Below are 19,658 nucleotides of genomic sequence, written 5' to 3' on the forward strand. Positions count from 1 at the left end.
TATTGTTTATCTGTTGGTTAAATAAACCGACAGGAAGGATGGAATTATTACAATGACATGAATGTAAGCTTGACCTGAGTTGATTTTCTAGAACTTGATTTAAGTATCACAACTGACTGTAAAAGTGAAAATCTGCCTCAGAATCAAATAAGACATAATGGTCCAGAACAACAGCAGCAACAGCCATAACAAATGTAGCAAATATTTTATACTGAAAAATGTCCTGGAAGACCACCAATGCAGAACTAGTGATAAACATAAGACAAGGCAGAACCTCACACACCTTGCCTATATATACTGATCAAAGTGGAAGTGACCGGCATGTTGGAAACGGAGAGCAAGGATTTGGAGGACATGTGCTCTGTATCACAACACAGAGGTATTGCTTCCTCTTTAGCTCAAGCCAGATGAGAAATGGTTTAAGAAGCCCACATGAAAAGAAAAAAAAAAAAAAAAAAAAAAAAAAAAAAAAAAAAAAAAAAAAAAAAAAGAAGCCCACATGTTGCTCGGGGAGAGGTATAGACTGGTCTTAGTATTGAATGGAAAGAAAGAAAATGGGAGAGGTGGTGGGTATTGATCTGAGGCAGTAGCAGAAGAAAGTTTTTTGATTTGCTCTGGGAGCTTCTTTTCTACTGACAGTAGCAGCAAGGGAGTTTGTGTTTTCTTGAGGGTCTACTGCACAGTAGAGGAAGCTGCCCAGGAGTTAATTCAAATCCTTCCTGAGGCGCTGTCCAGAGAAAGAATGTGATCCCAATAAAATGATGAACAATGCAAATCCCAAGAACAGACAAAGAAGTATGAAGGGCCTAGCAAAAATTCTGCATCATCTTTCAATGGGAATGTATGAAATGTTTCTAATGTGACTTCCAAAGCCCTGAAAAAGCATCTACAAGAGCATGAGTGGAGACCAGAATGGATTAGCTTTGACAAATCCCCAGAGGCCAAGATGAGAAATGCCAAAACACAAGGAAAATCCCTTTCTTCTCATTTCTCACCCTTCATCCGGGAGGAACCAGAGGCCCCATGGAGGAGGAGAAGGGGAGTAGAAGTCAAACTGAGGAAGAGAGAAAGTAATGGCTCACAACTTTCCTATCTCAGGCTTCCCACTGATAGCAGGCACAAAGAGGAAAAAGGGAGAAGCATTGACTTTAAAAGAATTTTGTTATGACTGTTGTCTTCCAAGAAATTGTTATTATTTTTTAATGAACAGAATTTCAATCTCTACCACGTCTGATGATCAGAATAAGTAGCTGGCAGTAGGGGAGGTGATGATTCAAATGAACGAATGAATCAATGAATCAATGAATGCATACATAAATAGTAATATAAGAATCTGCCAGGGTTAAACTCTGGACAGAACGGTGTTTCCCCATTAATAAAAATTAGCAAAAGTAGGCAATTGCTTATCTTGATTTATTGAGATATTTATACTTTTGAGAGTAGGTTGTTGGGTTGACTTCTTAGTTGATAAATACAAAAAAAAGAATCCAACTTTGAAACAGTTTCACTCCTCCTTCCTGAAATTTGTGGGTTGTTTTCATCTTTCTCAAATGCTGAGAACTATATTTAGCCTGCTTAAATGTGAGCATAATGAAAGTGTTATTTGATTTTTAAATACACAAACTATTTCTGACTCAATTTATATTAAGCCCCAGTTGAAATTTTTTATTATGTGCATATTGCCAGTAAGTGATTTCTTCAGTTAGGGCTGTGGTTTAATTTAATCCTTTAGAATGTAAACCTTTTCTGAAAGAGTGCATAAAAATCTGATTAAATTGTAGGGGAATGCAAAGTTAGTGGGTAAAATAAAGAAGGAGGACACAAATAGGAAATAAAAAGAGTAGCTGGAATACCATTTGCTTAGTTAAACCAAGTTCACCATTAGTCGTCTTGTTCTTAGATAAAACACTTGAATCTTTTAAGTTATATTCTTGCTCACGTGGACCATTAGAAAAGTCTTTAGACTACATTTTGAGAGCATTCCAACAGAGTAAGATACAATACATTATTTAAGGTTTTGAGGGCCATTATCACCTTGACTTTACAGGCAGCTGTGTGAACAGATTTTTTTTTTCTTTCTTCCTAGGACCTTTCATTACTCAGAGCCATATTATTTTGTTGCAGCACTAAGTGGAGAATAATTCCATATGTGTTTTGCAGTTTACTGTATTTCCAAGAGCTTTGGATGCCTTCAACAGATAAAATAGCAGACCTTCTCTACATTACTTAAATTGCCAAAGTTACACAGTGTCAGCCCTTACAGATGAGGGTGTATACTAAATGAATCAGAGGCATATTTTGCTTTCCCCAACACACAAAAATAAATGTAACCAGAATGCCCACAATGTATGTTCTGTTAAATGAAAGCAAAATTCTAGAAGAAAGGGGCATTTAGACATAGGTCGCAGTTTCCAGAACCATTATCAGAAATATTACAATTTTGTTTGGCTGTTGTAAAAGGACATTATTCAAACCTACTGTTGATGCACAGAAGTACCTATGCCTTTTGAGATTTTCATTTGTTTCTCGCATTGTGCTTAGTAATAGCTTCAAGTTTAGCATGCTCTGACATGAAAGGAGGGCTGAACATAAAACATCACAGCACATTATGCTGCAGCAATCTATTTTCTTGCGGTCACAAGGTCTGAGAAATGAAAGCAGTTTTCTCATTAGGAAGGCATTTTTGCAAACTGTAAAACTAAACAAACACATTTTTTTTTGTCAATAATGCCACCTAAGAAAGTAGCATCAGATATTTGAAGAGACTCGTATTTGTTCTTGATGGCAAAGGGGAAACAGAACCTGTTTGTGGCTCTCATTGTTATTTCTTTATTATCTTCAGTTATAGAACTTAAGAAATAACTTCTGTTTTGTGTGGTACAAAGTCTGACTAGAGTATCCCCAAAGTAAGAGATGTTAAGCAAGGATCCAATGTTGGTTATTTCTTCAAACGATTAGGACTCCTGCTTTAGGGAATTAGATTTTGCTTTCACTGCTGACTTCTAGGAAATACATTCTTCCCATTAGGTGATGTGAAAATGACAAAGTGTTCAAAGCAGAAAACTGCTTTGTAACACTTCTTTAAACTGACAATATTTGTGATTACCTCATTTGTATATCATTTCTATATCTCATTCCATGAACCTGTCCTGGGACCATTCTGGAAGTACAGACCAGTATAATGTGTTAGGAATTTTTCTATATGGCATTTCTGAGGCAAACATAATAAATAGCTATAGTTAATAAAAAGCAAAGATTATGCACTTCATGTATACTTTTGAACTCAGAAAAGCAAAAACTGTATCGTAATTTAGGCACAGTCTAAAAAATCATACAAAGACAGAAAAGTGTTATGACTCCTTTGTTTATACATAAAGATATGGACGTTATATCACAGAGCAACTGCTCTCAGATCAGGTAAACAGTGATGAAGAAAAGATATGATCTGTGCCCTCATGCAAATCACAGGTACTTGTGCAATGTGACAACACAGCAGACACTCTTGATTGATTGAGTCATTGATTGATTCATTCAAATAGACAACCCTTTGAGCAGGCATATTGTGTACAAATGTTAAAAACACATATATCTGTTAATGAGCCTGCCACATTCCATTGGAAAAGACAGGCTAGTAAACACATATTACACTATCATGTACAATACAGTGAATGTTATTATCAGAGTTTTCTACGGGTACCTTAAATAATGCCAGTAACTTTCCTATTGGAATCAGACAGTTTTTTTCCCCCCAAAGTATGTAACATTTGACAGAGACTCAAAAATGTTAAGTAGATTATTTTCAAATAGAGAAGAAAGGGTATTTGGGGATAAGAGTCACAAGATGAATGTTAGTTTAGGGAGTCCTGGGCCATGTAGGCCAGATGGCAGACAGTGAGCGCGAACGAGAAGGACGACAGTAGATAAGACTGCTTTAGGTCCACAGAGAGTGCCCTGAGAGAGAGTTACTATCTTTCTCCAACTCGATTTTTGATGTAGATAGCATTTAAAACACCATATTGCTAGATTTCATTTGAAATTTTATAAATGTTTGACCGATAGCCCGAGCTTTCTCTTTTTTGTTTTTTAGCTGTGTGTAGTTGACATGCAATGCTATGTTGGTTTCAGGTGCGACATACATGTTATATCAGTTTCAGGTGTACAGCTTAGAGACTTGACAGGCTTATCATAGTTGGCTGCGTTCACCACAAGTGCAGCTACCATCTGTCCAATTATGTTGCTATTAAAATATCACTGATTGCATTCCTTATGATTTGCTTTTTGTTCCCCTGAGTCACTCATTCTATAACTGGAGGCCTGTGTCTCCCTCTCCCCTTCAACCATTTTGGCCCAAACCCCACTCTCCTTTCCTCTGGCAACCGTCCGTTTATTCTCTGGATTTATTGTTCTGATTCGGCTCTTTGTCTATTTATTTATTTTAGATTACATTTATGGGTGGAATCATATAGTATTTATCTTTCTCAGTCTGACTTATTTCATTTAGTATAATACCTTCCAGGTCCATCCATGTTGTCTCAAATGGCACATGCTCATCCTTTTGATGGCTCTGTAATATTCCTGTGTGTGTGTGTGTGTGTGTGTGTGTGTGTGTGTGTGTGTGTATACACCATTTTCCTTATCCATTCTTCTATCGATGGACACTTAGATTGCTTTAATGTCTTGGCTATTGTAAATAATATTGCAATAAACATAGGGGTGCATGTATCTTTTTGAGTTAATGTTTTCATTTTCCCTGGTAAATACCCAATAGTGGAATTATTGGATCATATGATATTTTTATTTTTAATTTTTTGAGGAACCTCCATACTGTTTTCCAGAGTGGCTACACCAGTTTACATTCCCATTAACAGTTCATTTGGGGTTTTATTGCATTGCATTCCCAGTCCTGAGCAATGCTTACATCACATTTTTATGATGTTGTTTTCTTTTTTAATTTTTTTTTTAAATTTAATGTTTATTTTTGAAAGAGAGAGAAAGAGAAAGAGAGAGAGATAGATAGATAGGGAGAGAGAGAGAGAGAGAGAGAGAGAGAGAGAGAGAGAGAGAACATGAGCAGGGGAGGGTCAGAGAGAGAAACACAGAATCTGAAGCAGGCTCCAGGCTCTGAGCTGTCAGTGCAGAACTGGATGTGGGGTTCGAATTCACAAACTGTGAGATCATGACCTGAACTGAAGTTGGACACTTAACCTGACTGAGTCACCCAGGTGTCCCTTGTGATGTTTTATTGTAGTTGTCTTTGATAGAAAGACCATTTGAGCTGTTCTTGGTAAGCAAGGCTTCACTGTGCAGTTTTAAAGTTTTGTGAGATCACCTGATGTGAATCGTGTAACAATTTGTACATATTTGCATGTATGGGCTGAGAAATGGATGAAAGGTATAAGTTACTTAACTATTTATGAACAGGATTTTGCCCAGGAACACTCTTCAAAATGGTTTTGCTATTCTTTGCTCCTCACTAGATGAAACATAAATATAACTGTTCTAAAGAGAGGGAGGTCATGGTGAATTGGCAGTTATTTGGGTGGTATTGTTATTTTTATTACTATTATTGTTGTTGTTATCATCATCATTATGGTTTTGAAACTGTTGGGCACATTCTACAGAGTCTGAGTTGCAAAGGCAGTCTTCCAAAAGCTGCCCATCTCACTCCCTTAGTAGAGGAGCTGCCTTTTGGTAATCAGATAATTAACATATGTTGATGTCTTAACACTCACAATTGAGATCCTTTTCTTGTTTCAAAACCAATACAGAATTGAAGAATTTCCTCCTCTCTTTGTGTTAAGAAGGACTAACAAACAAGAGGTTTTATCCACATTCTGTGTAAACCAATGCTATCAATCATCCCTCAGGCAATGAGACTTGGTTTGCTCTTTTGCAAAAGATAAGATTGATAATAATGATATGCATTCACAGCATTTCCTTCTTTATTTGGGCACTCCATTTTCAAGTAGAAAGATCACAACTTACTAAGTAGCAAGCTATCAAGATTTAGAGCATGCCCTGCTGTTGAACCTTCTTTTTTTATGTAGCATAAGAATTGTATCTTGAGAGAAAAAGGTCCAAATTATGCTTTTCCAGTGACAGTTTATCAAGTCTGTAATTATTTTTCTAGACAATGAATCATCTAGAGAAAATGGACAAAAAGTGTCCTTGATCTAGGAGGCAGGAATGGCATATGTTCAGCTCACATAATGTTATTACAATCTCTTGATCTTGTTACATGGCCTATCTTTAGGCTTTGCTACATTGTGGAACATGTTAAATTCACTCTACATCAGGTAGCATGATTCTCCAGCTCCATGGTCTACCTTAGAGATAGAGCCATACCTAATCCATCCTTAGGGCAGAAAGAATACACTGTATACATGAATCATGACCTTGTGACACACCTCGTAGAGACTTGTGGTAAACCATTTGCTCCAGTCCACTGCCCTGAAGTGTCCATGTTGGGACTGACTGCACAGTAATTGATAAAGAGACACTGATGTAGTCAGCCTAGCTACATATTACACAGTGAAGAGTCATCAACCTTTCATACACCTGTTCAGTCGACGTGCCTGAAAAGCTTAGAATCATTTTTGATACCTTTTCATTCTCATAGATTCTTATACTCTTCACATATAATTCACTAACAAATTCTGCCTGTCTCTACTCTTCAAAATATATCTAGAATTTAATACTTTTTCATGATTTTTCTGCTACCATCTTCTTTCAAGTAGCTATCATATCTCATCTGCATTATTTTAATAGTTTCTCAGTGTACCCTCCCTGATTCTGGTGCTGCTCATCTTTGGTCTATTCTAAATCTGGCAGCAAATTATCTTATACAATATTAGCATGAGCATCTTTATTCCTCAGCTCAAACTCTCCAAGAGCTTGCTGACTCACAATGAAAATGCAAGTGCTCATGACTTACCAGCCTTACATAATTTATTCCCTTAGATTCTCTCACATATCTACCTCATCTCCTCTTACTTCCATTTGCTACAGCAACACTGGTTGCCTTGCTTGTTTTTGAATAGACTGGTTGTTCTCTTTTCTAAATGCCTATATATTTAGTAGTCCTTCTGCCTGGGATCTGCTTCCTCAGATATCAACACAATTTGTACTCAGATTTTATGTCTTGACTCACATGGTGTCCTCTCAGTGCCATCATCTCTGGCTGCCTTCACCTTTGTCTAATATTATATCTGGTGGGACACGTGGGTGGCTCAGTTGGTTAAGTACCCGACTTCAGCTCAGGTCATGATCTCGTGGTTCGTGGGTTCGAGCCCCATGTCAGGCTCTGTGCTGACAGCTCAGAGCCTGGAGACTGCTTCAGATTCTGTGTCTCCCTCTCTCTCTCTCTGCCCCTCCCCCACTCTCGCTCTGTCTCTCTCTCTCAAAAATAAATATACATTAAAAAAACTAAAAGAAATTCTATCTTGCTTCTCTACCCCTTTTTTCTTCCCTGCCTGCAAATCTCCTTATCCTTAATTATTGCTTTAATTTGTTTTCCTTAGTGCTTATTACCATCTAACATACTGTATGATTTAAGAATCTACTTATTCCTCTATTTTCACTAGAGTGTAAGCTCTAGAGGACATTTTCTGGTTCATTGTTGTATCCGTAGTACTTAGATGTAGTTCTTGACATATAGTAGGCATTCCATAATTGTATACTAAATAAATAACTAAACTTTAATGACCTATATTAAAGAATTCTACATTTATGTTTAAAATTTTATTTATTTATCTATTTATTTATTTATTTATTTAATGTTTTTATTTGTTTTTAAGGGGGGGTAGACAGAGTGGGTGGGGGAGGGGCAGAGAGAAAGACACAGAATCCAAAGCAGACTCCAGGCTCTGACCTGACAGCACAGAGCCCGATGCTGGGCTCAAACTCACAAGCTGTGAGATCATGACCTGAGCCGAAGTTGGATGCTCAACCAACTGAGCCACCCAGATGCTCCATTTAAAATTTTATTTAGCACAATATCATATCCATAAGTTATTTTTTATGAAAAATTTTCAATGCTCATCTATTTATTTTGAGAGAGAAAGAGAGGGCACGAGCAGGGGAGGGACAGAGAAAAGGGGGGAGAGAGAGAATCCCAAGCAGGCTCCCCACTGTCAGTGTGGAGTCCATTGTGGGACTTGAACTCATAAACCATGAGATTATGACTTGAGCTGAAACCAAGAGTCAGAAGCTTAACCAACTGAGCCATTCAGACACCCCAATGTCCATAAGTTATTTTTACCTATAAAACAGAAATAAACATTTTAAAGGTACACAAACAGACAGAGAGGCACAAGTAATAAACAGGCTAAATGGCTGCCTGTCAGAGGAGAGGGGCATGAGTGTGAGGTAACAGGATAATAGGACATAATGAGGAAGGATAAAAGAGGAATGATGTAGAATTTGATAATAGTGGTTAACTCATTCCTCGGCATCTGAAGATGTGTATATATATGAGAGAGAGAGAAGAGAAATGAGAGGAGATAGAGAGAGGATAAACTTGTGGCTAACACTAAAGTTTCATCAATGAGAACTTAGTGTTCAATTCCCTTCTCCATTGCCTGATTCTACCATGGAATCTGCGAGGCTGCAAACGTTAAAAACAAAACAAAACACTCTGAACTGAGCTTTTCTTGTACTTAGTAGTGAGATATGACAAAGTAAATAAATAAATAACAATCCATAAGAAGTGAAATTTCATGGGAGGACAACCCTTCCTAAAGAAAAAGGAAAAGCCAAATTGGGACAGTCTTTCATTTATGCACACTGACCTTTCTTTGTGAAGAATACAGTAATAATGCTTCGAGGTATGCAGCCAGATTGTAACCTTGAGGGCAAAACCCAGAAAATAAACATGATGTAGCAGAAAGAAGGAGCACACAGGTCTTTTTTGACATTCTTGAACAGCTGTACAATCACTGGACTGCTTATGTGTGGAGTTCTTGTCACATGGAAAAATAAACTCTTATCTGTTTTTTATTTTCTATCACTTGATGCCTCTTCTATCCATCTAGTTAGTCTATTGAATATCAGTGCTTCCTATTATTAAGATCTGATACTTACATCATTCACTGTCAGTTAAAATGAGGATTTATTTTGGCTCAGAGTCTTAAAAATATTATCTGCATCCATAAGATGGTGAAGGGAAGCCTGATTGAATTTACTTGAATGACTTGGGTAATCAGGAAGAATAAAATATAGACAATAAGTTTAAAATGTAGAATAATACAATCAATTTCATTCTATTTCATGGCTGATCATTTATACATATAAATAGATACTGAATAAATTTTGCAAAATTGCTTTCATGGAGAATAAATTAGATTGGATCATTTCTCCATAGCAGACTAACATAGGCATGGATTCTTTTTGCTTTTGACAATCATAGATGCAAAAGTATTTTGAGAGCTCCAAAGTCAAAAAATACATCCTTTGAACTATTTTTTTTCCAAAGTGTTTGAAAATGTCGCTGCTACAAACCTACTCAATTAAACTTGCCCAATATGTCTTCAATTGCAGTTAACTCACTCATTATGGAAAGCGTACTTTTTAAAAATCTTATTCTTATTGGGTATAACTTAGAGCATCCTTTAAGAGCATATGCCAATTTTATTAAGTTAGTCTAGCACAAATATTTAATCAGTATGTACCCTTAATATGCTCAATGTCAACCTTTGTGTTTTAAATGCTTTGCATGTAGATGTTGATGTATTTGAATGAGTATTTGAATTGAATGTATTTGAATATATTTGAATGAGTAAGGACTGTAATATGTTTTTGACCATAACAAGAACATAAAGGGTAATAATAATTGATTTTTATTTGTAAAATATTAATGGAACAAATAAAGACACACTAGAACTGTTTGCTGTTTTTTTTTTTTTTTTCAAGTGACAAGGGCAATCTAGCCCTTACATATAGTCTGAATAAAACTGTATATTTATTTCATTCCAAAATATTTTATAGCTATTTATGTTATTTCTTTAACTAGGCACTGAATGTTTATTTAAATGTAATATAATATGGTATAATATAATAATATAATATAATATAATATAATATAATATAATATAATATAATATAATTTTATTTTTGAGAGAGAGAGAGAGAGCAAGTGGCAGAGAGAGAGGGAGAGAGAGAATCCCAAGCAGACTTTGTGCTGTCAGTATAGAGCCCGTTGTGGGGCTTGATCCCACAAACCGTGAGGTCATGACCTGAGCTGAGATCAAGAGTCAGATACTTAACTGACTGAGCCATCTAGGCACCCCTAAACTCTGAATGTTTAAAGAAAAAGGCCCTCTAGCTCATTTTCCTTCTGTATCCTCATGAGAAGTTCATAAATTCATAAGAACTTCTACTCATACTGAAATTGTAATTATGATACTCTGTGTACACCTAAAAGCTACAGATTAACATTCGTTCATCTTTTCAACAGTGTGTCAAATGCAGTGAAATGTTAGTAGATCAGACATGTAATATCTGTCTTCATGGAGCTTCCAGTGGTCAAGAGGCAGCCTTGTAAAGAGGAAATTATTAAGTACCTAATATTTAAGCAATTAGAGTAATAAGAGGGGGAGTTCAGGTATTTTAGGAAACTTAAGAGGTGGGACTTAATGTGGATTTGGGTAAGAGAAGGTTTCCTGGGGAACATGATCTTAAGTTAGAACCTGAAAAATGAGTAGGAATTGACAAGGCAAAGTGGGGGAAAACCTGTGAGGAAATGGACTCCATGTAAAGGTGCTTCATAACTAAAGTGTCTGAGGCAAAAGAGAACATTGCTCTTTCTAGGAAGTGAAAGTAACCAAACGTGAATGGAAAGTAGAATAAGAGTTTGGATGTGGGCTGAGCAGTGGATAAAGTCTGATCCTTTCTCTAAGAAGCAAGATTTCTGTTGCTTGCCCTCCTTTCTCTTCACCATTCATTAATTTTCTTCTGTTTATGATGGTCTGACTCTTCTTTAAGACACTCACTTAGCATTTCCCTATTGGTCTGTAGTTCCTTTTTTTTAATGTTTTATTTATTTTTGAGAGAGAGAGAGAGAGTGTGTGCAAGCAGGGGAAGGGGACAGGAGGGACAGAGGATCTGAAGTGGGCTCTGTGCTGATAGCAGAGAGCCAATATGTGGGGCTTGAACTCATGAACCTCGAGATCGTGACCTGAACCAAAGACAGAGGCTTAAGCAGCTGAGCCACCCAGGTGCCCCCACCTCCCCGGGTCATTTTAAATTGGATAACATAACTCCATCCCAAATTTGGGCACATAAGCCTTTGCTAAGTCTGGAAGCCCAAGTCCTAGTGTTTAGCATGAAACTAAGGATTCCTGTCTGTTTTTCACAAACCTGGGCTGTCAGTTTGGTACCTCTTCCCAACCTGCCTTTAGATAAACAAAAAAAAGAAATGCTGTCTTTTTCCTGGGAATGAGAAGAAGGCAACAGTGCTGATATACCCCAACTGCTCCTACAAATTCATCCTGTTAACACTAGTCAGAGAACCAAGTTTCAAATCAGACTGATCAGAGATAAAGTCTCCGTTTTACTACCTGAAAGCTGTATATACATAGTCAAGTTACTAATTTCTTCCAACTTTAGTTGTGTTATCTGTAACACAGGAAACTTTAAAAAGCCTAAGTTTTTGTGTTGCCACCAGGATTAAAATAATTTTGTCTGGAAAGATTTTAGAAGAATATTTGGCAACAAGAAGGAGTTCAATACAGGAGAGAAATTATTGTTAATTTTTCTCTGAACTTTGTTTTCTTTTTATCTTAAAAAAAAAAGTAATGTCCATATCAAATAACTCTTAAAAGAAGTTAAGGCCACAAAAGCACATAAAAGGTATCTAGTGCATGGTAGACCCTCAGTTAACATCAATTTCCCCCTCTTATTCTTAGGGCATAAAAAAGATGGCTGTATTCAAGGCTCTTCATATTTCTCATATGCATAATTAATTTTGGAGTAAGGGGAATGGTATACATAAATATACAAGAAAATGAAACGTATCCCAGGAAGTACACGTCAGGGAATACTGAATACTAACTTTCCGTTATTAATTATAATAGTAGGTATAGTTGTAATTCTGTATTTGTCCAAGCTTTTGAGTAAAATAACTAGAATGTGTAAGTCACTTGGCAACCCTGAAACTATTTGTGTGAATTTTTGTACAAAGTAGGGAAATTCAGTCTGTTCTGGCTAATTTATTATAAAATGTATAGTAAAGTCTAGAGTGTTGTATTGGCTGAGGATAGTTACAAAATTGACTGAAGAACATGCTTATTAATATTTTATCTTAAAATATTAAAAATATCAACTCAAATTTCATTTAAATTCTAAGATGTATGGAAATGTTTAGTTTTCCTCCAATGCTATAATTCCCTAAACTTTATGATTTCATCCCCAAACTACACATAGGAAACACACAGGAGACTTGCCAAAACAGAGACAAAATAATTCTCTACTTTTCACAGAGATGATTGTCCATGCAATTTGGATCATATTAAGAATACAGCATTGCCAAATAAAATATCATTATCTGGCATTTTGGATGTCTTCTAGATATTCAATAATGATTCGTGATCTTTACTGTCCCTGGTCTGATATTAAAAACCACAAAGCAATTTGTAATCACTCAATTTTACTGTTGTTCACTTTTTGGTAAAACATGATAAAGAAAGTGATGCAAGTCAGTTCTAAGAGGCATTTACAAAGACTTTCTAATAGTATGAACTGGGCTATGATCTCTATCTGAATGCATTTTAATTTAGAAGTCATGTGCTCACCATAGAAATTAAAAAAACAATTTTAATGTTTATTTTTGACAGAGAGAGACAGAACACAGTGGGGGAGGGGCAGAGAGAGAGAGAGAGGGAGACACAGAATCTGAAGCAGGCTCCAGGCTCTGAGCTGTCAGCACAGAGCCTGATGTGGGGTTCAAACTCACAGACCGCAAGATCATGACCTGAACTGAAGTCGGATGCTCAACTGACTGAGCCACCCAGGCGCCCCTTCACCATAGAAATTTTTACAAATGCTAGGAGATAGCCTCTATCATATCTTTTCAATTCAGGAAGTCTATTGATTAATATTGGCCATTGTCATTCAATCCTGTTGATGAATCCACCATTGTATTTAAAGTTAAACTACAAAAAGCCTCCCCCAAATTATTCTCCAAACTTAATTTAAACTGTGTTTTGGCTTATATCCTTTCTGTTGTTGCTGCACAGATCTTGCTGTTTTGTGTTTTTTTTCAATAGTTGCATCTCCTTAAATTCCCATCCTTGTTTGAAAAAAAACATCTGTGTGAATGGCAGGAGGCTTTGGATTATTAGGCTCCTTTTATGTGGCACTAACCAACTTTCCTAATCATAAATCAATGATTCAGTATAAGAGGCTAGTACATTCAGAAGAGGCACGCTTTTTACCCATATGCATACATCGTTCCGCACACTCATCAAGGACAAAGATGGATTTATGCAAATGAGAGTCCTATTTAGCAAAAAACAAACAAAAACAAAAACAAAACAAAAAACAGAGAGAGGGAGAGAAGAGAAACAGGGACTGTTTAATTTGAGTTGAATAAAAGTAGGAAAAAAGGTTGCATTTTGTTGGGTAATATATTTAGGTTGAACTGACATCTGGTTCTAATTTGCTTTCCAAGCTGATGTTTTTTTCCCCCAGTTCATAGTGGTCCAAAGTTACCATTTTTAAACTTTTGCATTTTTAAAACAGTTATACAATTTAGAAGAAAAATACTATTGCTGATTTCTGCACACTAGAGGGCACTAAAATATCCTAAGATAAAATGTACTCGAGGTTTTACCTGAGCCAACTTGAGGGAATAATTATCATATTTTTAAATACTTTAAAAGAAACACAGACACAATAATAGAATTAACACAACATTGTTTAAGTATTTGCTTTGAAAAAAAAAAAGATGATCACAGTATTATTTTTTAAAGTGACAATTGTATCAGATTTTCCTAGTAAGGTATGCTGAGTCTCAGGATATTTTATATGAACCTCTCAAACTCCTTCTTATTGCTAATCTTTTCTTTTCTGAAATCGTAATTGCCAAATAGATTTTTAATAGATTTTTCCATTGATCCATAACTAACTTTTACAACCATTGTGGTATAATCATATTGATAATACTATTGAATGCTCAACAATCTACCATTTTAGGGCTGAGAAACACTAGCCATTTATTGGCTGGCTAATGTTCAGAGCTAGTATATATATGTTTTTATTTTTTTAGTTTTGGAATGTGCTTAAAAACAAGGATTTTTCAAACAGCCAATGACACGTTTTTAATAAAGAGATTTCTTTCTGTGGTCTTTCTCTTATTCATAGTGCTTCTTCCCCTTAGCACTTTGATATTCACTCTTTTTTAAAAAAAAATGTTTGTTTTTGACAGAGAGAACATGAGTGGGGGAGAGACAGAAAGAGAGGGGGACAGAAGATCCAAAGCAGGCTCTGTGCTGACAGCAGAGAGCCCAATGAGGGGCTGGGATGCAAGACCTAAACTGAAGCCTGATGCTCAACCAATTGAGCCACCTTGGTTCCCCTGATATTCACTTTTAAATAGCTTCTTATGGATGTTAAAAATAAGACAACAGACTCAAAATGGAAATGGTATAAGCATATGCCACCAAATTAGTTTGGTTCTCCCAGAAATGGAAGCTTGAATCAGTTCATCAGGAATTGCTGATCAGCACTATTAGATAATATGCCTGATAGGACTCTGCCATCCCCTAATGGAAAGTAACTTTGCAACCAACCCACTTTTTTTGCCTTGTATAACTTCCTTGTTTCAGTTTCCTTCTGCCTATAAAAGTCTTTCATTTTGTACAGTTCCTCAGAGCTCCTTCCTACCTGCTAGATTGAACACTGCATGTTTCGAATAGAATTTTGATCAAATTTTAAGAAAATTGTAATATGCTTCAAATTTCTCTTTCAACATGAGTCACATGGAAACACACACACAATTTTTGTCTTTTCTCTTCTAGCCATGGACATCAACTAATAATAAGAAAAAGCAACAGGAACTTTGTGTGCTATAGATTACAAGCCACTCATAACTCTGTTTCAATTTACCAACAATTTTTAATGCCCATCTTCTTGGAAATTGCATAAGGAAGTGCCAAGGGAACAGAATCTAAAAATATATTTAAAAACAAGCAAATTGAAAGATAACTAAAAAGTATGATAGAAAAATAAATAAATGAAAGTACTGACTCTGTAATTTATCATTTTGAAGTAAGAGTAAAAGTGCTTAGTTTTGGAAGTTGCGAGTTCCAGTTATTTGTTTTATCTGAACAAGAAGTGTTCAGGGAATTTGGCATGAAACATACAATAAGTACATACATCTAAATACATCCATTGTTTTCAGTGACACAAAAGTAAACCTATGAATATGCCAATTGATATAAATGTCTTTGCCCATAAAAAAAGCTTTTTCTATGTACTGCCTTTAATACATTTAACACATTATAGTGACCATTACCACCATATAGAAAGATAACTTTTATTACTTAAAGTTCAAACAGTCTATGGTAGGAGATAACACTTACAAAATAGTATTTATAAAGATATGATGAAATAGTTTATAACCTGAAGAGTGAATGTCAAAGCAATACCCAATTTGTCAGATAAAATTAAATGACAGATCTGATATACCGAGGGACAGCAGTTTTAAACTCAAACGATGCAAATGTCTACATAGTAATGACAGATCCTGGTTGCATTACATTAAAAAAAAATTTAAATGCTTATTTATTTCTTACAGAGAGAGAGAGAGAGAGAGAGAGAGAGAGAGAGAGAGAGAACAAACAGGGAAGGCCAGAAAGAAAGGAAGGCACAGAATCAGAAGCAGGCTCCAGGCTCTGAGGTATCAGCACAGAGCCCAACATGCGTTTTGAACTCATGAACCACGAGATCATGGCCTAAGTCAAAGTCGGACACTCAATCGACTGAGCCACCCAGGTGTCCCTACATTTTTTAATTTGAGTATTCAACTTTCTTTTCCTTAGTTCTCCACCCTCCGTTTTCCATGTTAGGTATATTCTTAAACATCAGAAGCAGGTACACTGTGGTTTTTCAGTTTGTACTCTGGAGCCAAGCTGTCTGGGTGGAATCTTTGTGTTGCCTTTTACTGGTGATATGAGTTTCAGTGAGTTGCTTAACTTCCCAGTGGCCCAATTTCCTCACCTGTAAAATGGTAATAATAGTGGAAGTGGTGTTTTGTGAATGAAATGAAATTTTTCATCTAAGGAGTTTAGTCCTGTGCTTGAATGGTTGTATACAAGTGTTTATTAAATATTTAGGGAGTAAGACCATTGAATCAATGACTTGTTGAGTTATTTATGATATTTAGAGAAATGGCATCGATATTTTTCAATTTTATATACCTCTTTGCTCTAAAATCCTGTTTTACTGATTGGATAGCAGCTTACTGAAATCATCATAGCAAAGTAAGTCTAAGTACCACTTGGCTCTGCTTTTTTATTTGATTGTAAACACATTTCCGTAAGTGCTTAAAAGCACTGGATTCATTTTTAAAGTTACATTTTTACATGTAGTTTATCCTATGAGTTTCAAAAGTTAATCATTTGATTTCCACCATACAAATATAAATTCAACCCAATCTATCAGAATAAAAGTAAACTCAAATTTTCTAATCCTCATTTTTGGTCTCTATTTTATATAGCACTTAACACAGGTTGTCTTTAGTTTTTTAGTTGAAATTATGCGTGTGTGTATGTGTGTGTGTGTGTGTGTGTGTGTGTGTGTGTGTGTGTGTTTGTGTGTTTATTTCTATTATTTCTATGGAGCCTAGACATTTAGAAACAAAGGTTGAAATGACTAAAAGTTGTTTTTTTAATACTGATTTTCAGTAGTGTGTGTGTGTGTGTGTGTGTGTGTGTGTGTGAGTGTGTGCATGCACGTGATGATTTTCAATTCCTTATTTATTTTACCTCTGCTGTCTGGATTCAGTTAAATTAAAAAACAAAACTTGTGCATTTAATTTAACCCAGCATTACCCTAGATGCCATGGAGAACATAGATGAAAAAGACCTACAGATCATATGATACATAAGTGGAAAGACATATGCACATGATTTTTAACTCAGGACAATAAGACTTAAGTATTACATCTAACAGAGGTCAAATATGAGCTATGGGGATTGCAAGATATGAGAATTCTTCTTAGAGGTAATAAGTATGTTGAGATGGACTTCAGACGAGGGGAAGAAAATAATTCCTGCCAAATGAACCAATTTGGTCAAAGGTAAAGAAATGAAGAAATGTATGACAGACTTCTGGTATAGTAATACCAGTAATAACCAATCAAATATAAATCAGGCACTGCCCTAAGCAGATTCTATGTGTTAACGTAGTTCTAATCCATATCAACTTTTTAGACACTCATCTTAGTAATCTGTGGAAGACAACTGACCTATTTAAAATTATTTCCAGTATATCAGGTTTTCTGATGTTTATGATGCTGAAGGGAAGAGAGAATTCTATGAGGTGTAATGAAGGGTAAGTTTTGAAAAGACAAACACAAAAAGTCATATTATGGACCATTTAAATATCCTTTTATAATGCATACTCTAATTCTCTAGCATCATTCCCTGTGCACTGCTTTAGATTTTACTCCATGATCCTAGTATATTGAACATCTTCCAATTCCTCAAATGACCCTTTTTGCTTTTAGCTCTGGATGTTTAGAACTGTTGTTTCCTTTACCCAGAACACTGTCTTCCCACAGACACCAACATATTTCTTCGTCATCAATCTAGTCTCAACTTAGATGTCAATTTCTCTGGGAAGCTCTTCCCAGTATTCCCTCTCACTTTGTGACCTATAAAATATAGCTTGGCCCTGAGCTAGCATAGCTTTCTCCAACCTTCTTTCATGGAAATGACTACATTTTTGCTGCAATTACATGGTAAATAGTTTCCTCCCTGAACTTAAAAATCCCTGAGGACAGAGACCTGGTCCAATTTATCCATTATGGTAGCCCCTGTGTAAATGCACTTATGTATTAGTAGACCGTGAATACATATTTTTTAATAAAGACCTTTTGTTTTTTGTATAACAATTTGTAATGTGTAATTATAAAAATAGCTTTTGAGATAGTGATATGTACAGACCTGTGTTATGGAAGGATAACTTTTTTGGGGTGGAGAAAGGACTTGAGTTGGCAAAAATACAAAATAGAGGGGGAGTGTATTGTATGAGAGCAGGGGCATTTAAAAAATTACACATGTGGAAAAAGTGTGTTTGAGTAGCAGTGCTAGGGACTATATTGGGCATTTTTATTTGTTGCTTTTGTGCCCAGAATCCATTTATCTTTATTTTGGTTGTTATACTTAATTTTTCTTTTGACAAACACTTTTCAGGGATATGCATACATGTGACCAAAGGTCAATGAAAATTTACCATCTGAATTTATTCATCTGTTAATAGTCACCATCCTTAATCTATCAGTAGAGATGGCCTAATGATATTTTCCCAAACAGGCTAAAGCTGAATGAAGGGACAGAGAAGCCTGATGCCCTTCTGACATTACTTAATTCCTGGAACCAGCACTATCTAAAATCAAATACCGCCTTTTAATTTGCTTATTATATGAGTTACTAAATATCCTTTCTTTTTTGCTTAAAATAATGTGAGTTGGATTTTTCTTACTTGTAATCAGTAAACATCTGCTTAGAGTGAACTAACGATGGTACAGAGAAAATTTCCCTGAGGTATAGAGAAATGACAATTCCGTCTCTAAAATAAGAAGGAAAACATGAATGACAGTAAGTTTTGAAAACTCATGTATCATTTATATTTTGCTTAGTAATGCTTAGCATAATGAAATATAATTATAATATACTACTTTAATGGAATTTATCAAAAGTAATTTATTTTTAAAATATATGGCATGTTAATTTCATATCAATTTTTTTTACATTAGAAAGCTGAATTTCCTAGATATCTCAAAACTGACTCTTTCCTACCATTGCTTGACCCACTTACATTTTTATCAGTTCAATGATATTTTTATCTCAACATTAACTCTTTGTTTATACATTACTTTATTACATCTTAACAATTGCGTTAAATTAAATTTTGTAGTCTACAGTTGCAATACCTGGATAACCTATGTAAATTGTTGAACTTATTTGTTTACCTCAGCTGAACATTGCTAATTTTAGTTTCCCTTTTGGTATAATGCTGTACACACCCATTTAAAAAAATGTGTACACATATACTCTCTTAACCCCATATTTAGAGACAAGGATTGTCACAAATAATAAGTCATTTCCTAAATAAATGTATTCTTCTTAATTTTAAACTCCCTTTAAATTTTACTACAAACAAATGGGCATTTTCTCTTGATCAAAATAAATTCAACAGTATATCTATATCATTTTCCATTTATGAAGATGTAGAAAATCCTCCACTGAGCTCTCTCAAGCTGTGAGGAAGTGATGATACTCACACTGTGATGAGATAATATGCAGAAATATTACATACAAAAATTAAGATTTTATCTTTCCCCAGAAAGTAAATCTGAAAATGTTTCTCCTGATGTGCTTTTAGCAATACACTTTTAGAGTTGAACTAGTTCAAAATAATTAGCATTTATAAGTTAT

Source organism: Neofelis nebulosa, chromosome 8 (genome assembly GCF_028018385.1).
Source record: "Neofelis nebulosa isolate mNeoNeb1 chromosome 8, mNeoNeb1.pri, whole genome shotgun sequence".
Lineage (NCBI taxonomy): Eukaryota > Metazoa > Chordata > Mammalia > Carnivora > Felidae > Neofelis > Neofelis nebulosa.